At 38.5% G+C, this 5,000-nt stretch overlaps 1 long non-coding RNA gene across 1 annotated transcript; it reads left to right on the forward strand.

Annotated features, from left to right (window-relative positions):
• Positions 1-1,670: 1,670 nt before the first annotated feature.
• LOC119571553 lies at positions 1,671-2,209 on the forward strand. Its single transcript, XR_005228609.1, has 2 exons — positions 1,671-1,748; positions 1,874-2,209. It is a non-coding gene; the product is annotated as an uncharacterized LOC119571553 (long non-coding RNA).
• Positions 2,210-5,000: the final 2,791 nt, after the last annotated feature.

A 5,000-nucleotide genomic window follows, 5' to 3' on the forward strand; every position in this document is an offset into this window, starting at 1 on the left:
ATTTTGGGGTTAACAGAAGAACCAGGTAGACTTGAGTCCAAGGCTGTAACCAAAACTTACTTTTCACCAGATTTCACTTATGTCTGTATTTAGTTAATTGGGTTTGGAAAATGTGTACTATATCATTTTCCTTTTGTCAGTATTCTTCACTTAACCCAATCAGCAGGGATGGCAAGAATACATGCCATGCCCACTATAGTGTAAGTTATTTATTGTACTTAGACATAGATGGCTCTGCAAGTGCTTAGTCACCAAGGAGTCAGTTATTAGTCCTACCTGTCTAACCTGTTTACACTTTTTCTTGATTTTTGGAAAGTGCCCTATGTATTATTTCATTGTCTTAAATGTTACCAAGATTTAAATAACAATTTGATATCATAACATCAACATAATAACAGTATCACTGTCAGTTGTATTAAAAGAAACACATTTTCCGGCAAATTCAAGGAATGGGCAATTTAGGCGCAGTCACTAGGGCCTAGTGATAGATTCCTTGACAACTGAGCACGTGGAGCCATCTGTATGTAACAAAATTCACAAAAACTACAGGGGACAGAATGTAAATCAGTGGTGGTTGGGTTATGAATTTATGTATATTTTTGTTAATGCTCGAAATGATGCATAATTTTCTTCATTATTGTGAAGCTGGAACTACAAGAGGCGGAAGAGATGCGCTACATGTATGAATCACAGTGTATGCAGTTAGAGCAAACCATGTGTAAACTTCGCGAAGAGAAAGAGGCTATGGAGAAACTGTACAAGGTATTTTTGTTGTTGTTGTTGTTTTCTTCCTTATTTCATTCTTCATTTAGTTACATTTAACAGCCATAAGAACATCATCATGAAATGACTTTTCAGTTCATTTCATAGCACCCTGATTCTCAAAAAAGTTGCGCAGGCATTGAAACATATTTTTGATATATATTCAAATCAATGAAGAGCAAATGTATAACCAGCTGCCATATTCTAGTCAGACCAGTCTTGCACTAGCCCTTGGTCATGATTGATATTCTAGACATTCCCTGGGACTGCTTGATAGCATTGGAAGGGAGAGTGTCTGATAGGTTTCAGAACTAAAATATGTCACACTAACATATCCAAGGAAATCAGTATTATGCTCATGATTTTGTCTATTCATCAATATTTTTGTTTGTGTATTTGATAATTCCTTAAGTTAACAGGTCACTTTTAGAAGGCAGTAGCTGCTAACATTGATTTTATGTTTGTATAAAGGAATCAGTCATTGTGAATTGGGCTATTTCATTTTCAGTGTTTATATACCAACAGTGATTGTAATAAGTTGGCCCATTGGAGGGGGGGGGGGCAGCTGCTCATACATAGTTGTATTAACTGCACCCAGTTGGTAGTGCTGGGTTCGGTGACTGTATTGGGCTCAAATGTAGTGATATCTAAGTCATTTGGTCTGACCAGTTGTATTAATAACTTACTTAGGGCTACCAACTTTTGAAGTAAAGTGTAGTGTTGTTGACAAATGGTAATTTATTTTCTGTTATCAGATTTTATTATTTGCTGTCTGATTTTTTTTCTATGTTTCTTTATTATCCAAAAAATATTTTCTGTAAAGATCTCTCTTGTAGAAAGAAGCCAGAAGTTAAGCCGACAGATTGAAATGTTAAAGCAAGATAATCTACGAATGGATGACGTAGGAGACAGATATAAAGGGTTTCCAGTCAGACATTCGCCTGATCAAAAATGACATGAAGACTATTGTTCATCAGATATATAAGGTAAAGGAACAAATCTTTGTGCTTTTATATTTATCTGTTGAAAGACATGATGATAACTCTTAAAAGATAGATATGAAATTGATTACACAAACTTCATATCATTGTCATCTTTCCTTCTTTTCCAGATAACTATGACGCTTTCAGGGACTGACACTATGCCAGTAGACCTTAGTGCTCTAAATGAAATTCAGGCAGTTAGTGCACTTGTAAGAGCTGTGCAAAAGATGATTACAGATACAAAAGGAATATTTTGAAGTTAGAGGCTGATATCAATAATCCTAATGCGTGATCCTGCCATGCATATTTCATTAAGAGATAGGAAACTGAGATGGTAATCTTTGCCTTATAATATTTCTGTTACCTGGTGGAATTATCTCCAAGAAACATATACCAAAGTGGATATAATGTTGATGAAAGTTGGAGGAAATTTTATCTTGCTATGCTGTGTAAATAAAACTTCTAAAAAATTATATACCTTTTATAATTTATTATTTTTCTTGATAAATTAATCCCTTTTTGTTCTTGTATGTTTGTTTTTGTACAAGTGCATGGGTATCAGTGTGGTGTGTGTGTGTGTGTGTGTGTGTGTGTGTGTGTGTGTGTGTGGTGTGTGTGTGCATGCGTACTGTGTGTGTGTGTGCATGCGTACGTGTGTGTGTGTGCATGCGTACGTGTGTGTGTGTGCATGCGTACGTGTGTGTGTGTGCATGCGTACGTGTGTGTGAGAGAGATGTCTGTTGTAGATAAGATATCATATTAGAGCTGATTTGCAGTATCAGCTTACCAGAGAGCAAAGTGACATAACTAGGCTGGGTAGGAAGATACCCTACTGTAGAGAAATTTTCATTTTAAAGAACACATACAATAGTTGTTTAGGTATTGGACATAGGAGATGGAAACAATCCTATGTTGGAGATTGCCCTACTTTGGGCCACAGCCCTCAGCTCAACAAACTTTGCATGGTGTTTTCTTTTCTTTCTCTTCTCCAGTCTCCTGTCCACTTCCTAAGATGTGAGAGCTGAGTTGAAAGGATAAAGGCTAGGTTGGGTCAGTCCTGAAATCCAGAGAGCCATGGGTACTGCATTTCCCTGTTTAGCTGTTTAGCCCTTGCCCCTCTTGCAGACCCAGGGGTGAACCATCTCTCTCCCCATATATGCCAGGCTTACATACCCATAAAGATTGTACCCTTACAAGGACAGTGAGGCTTGCCCCTTTATCAACTATCTCCACTGACTTTAAATGTTTCTAGTTCTCCAATCCCTGGCTCTCCTTTAGATCACAACTCTGAACACTGCCACTGTTACCCCTCCTGGCACAGTGTTAGCTCAATCCATATAAAAGAACCCACCCAGATCATTACCCAATCTTCAGAAAACATTCTTTCCTCTCTCCCAACATTCTCCATTCTATCTCTTCATCTTCCACAGTATTTTTCATTTTCAACACCCTCCTCCCTTATTACTAATCTTTATCATTATTGTCAGCTTTCTCACAGTACCATCACAACTTCCTCTTTCTCCAGTCCTCGTCCTTCTTCTACTTCCACCTCTACAAATCTCTTGAATACTTGTTTTAGCCCAGCCAAGTGGCAATTGATTTTTTGTCATTTCCCCATACAGCCTTTTGCTTTGACAACACCCATCTCTTCCAATAATGTCTCCAAAACAAGTAGGCAAAGTTTCATTATACAGCCTCCCGATCGTTCTCACCTTGCCACAGGTATATCTGAATCCCTGGCTCGAACCTTATATATCCCAACGACTTCCTGGCAAACCTAATCTTGCCCAGCCTGACCCCTCCCTTTATACTTGTACTGGAACTGTTTCCATCTCCGTGACAGCTTGCCTTAGAATGATGACTATGATGCAGTATCAGTAGTATTACACTATTACCCCCAGAGGCAACGTAGGTCCTCCACCAATATTGCCCAAATTACTTTCTACTGACATGAGGCCTGCCCTTTCCAATCATATCAACCCCACCCCGTCAATGTTGGCGTTTTGGCACCCTGCCAAACACTTGCTCCACAGCCCACTGCTATCTAAATGCCCAGCCTAATCATGATTATTCAAACTGCTCTGCGCAAACCACACAGGAAGTGTCAATTATAGTGGCTCCTAGAAAGCATTTTACAGGAGATGCCTGAGTCTGAGGTAGCAGTTCTCAGATTAAAAACTTGACCATATTTTACGGGGGCTAAACAGGAAACATCCCTCTACCCTTCACATTATACAATCTAAACTTTCCACCACATCACTACACATCCTCTCCTATACATACCTCTTTCTCTGCTCCTCAGACGTCTGTCTCCTCTTCTCCCTCATAAGAAGACCTTGTTTCTCAGACCTCCCCACCAACTACCTGTCAGAAAGCCCTGAGGACATTCAAAACTTTCTTAAATTGACCCAAAAGCATGCTTATCCCTCATCCATCCTCTGATCTCTCTGCTCCTATTCCCTCCCCACTTAAGGTGACTGCCAACATCCATCCTCCTCATACTCCATTTGTTCTAATCGTTGTAGCATATTTAATTTTGCTTTGTAACCATTAAATAATTCATGCATTTGCACTGCTGTCTAATTCTTTAATCTAGAACTAGCAAATGTCTGTGAAATGTAAACCTCAGTTTCCTTTACTTAGCTATCAAGGCCTATAAATTCATTTTTCTGTCAACTTGTACAATAAACAAGGCAGGATGAAGCTCTGAGAAACCTGCAAAGAAGCATAGATGGGCAAGTAGAAATTATGGAGTCTTTTACTTATTTAGTAAAGGACGAAATTGTCAGAATGAGGTATAGTCTAGTGTGTATCCAAAACTGAGACGAGTAAAGAAAATATACTTGCTTATCCAGGACCAGATTTAGGTACAAACTAACAATGTATATTTATGGCTTCATTAGCCGGAAGGGCTTCTCAGACTTACATAACTATATTTTTGTCAATTTCTGTTTGATTTACATCAAATAGCGGGAATGGCAATAGATGTGCCAATAAGTTGCCATGCACGATTATATAGTGTGCATAACTTATAGAAGTTTAATTGTAACTTTATCCTGTACTTTACACACACGATTTTATAGTATATAGCTTCTCACTGAGAGGAAGAATGCACATCCCATTATGCAGATTAAGAATCACTGACGAAAGACCATTATTAAGTTGTTGAGGAAATGAGCAATGCCAGTGGAAGATAACTTTATCCATACGTTCACCTTAAGTATTAGGAAATTTCTTAGGGAGGTAGGCTACTAA

The sequence above is a fragment of the Penaeus monodon genome, unplaced genomic scaffold, assembly GCF_015228065.2.
Source record: "Penaeus monodon isolate SGIC_2016 unplaced genomic scaffold, NSTDA_Pmon_1 PmonScaffold_6841, whole genome shotgun sequence".
Classification (NCBI taxonomy): Eukaryota; Metazoa; Arthropoda; class Malacostraca; order Decapoda; family Penaeidae; genus Penaeus; species Penaeus monodon.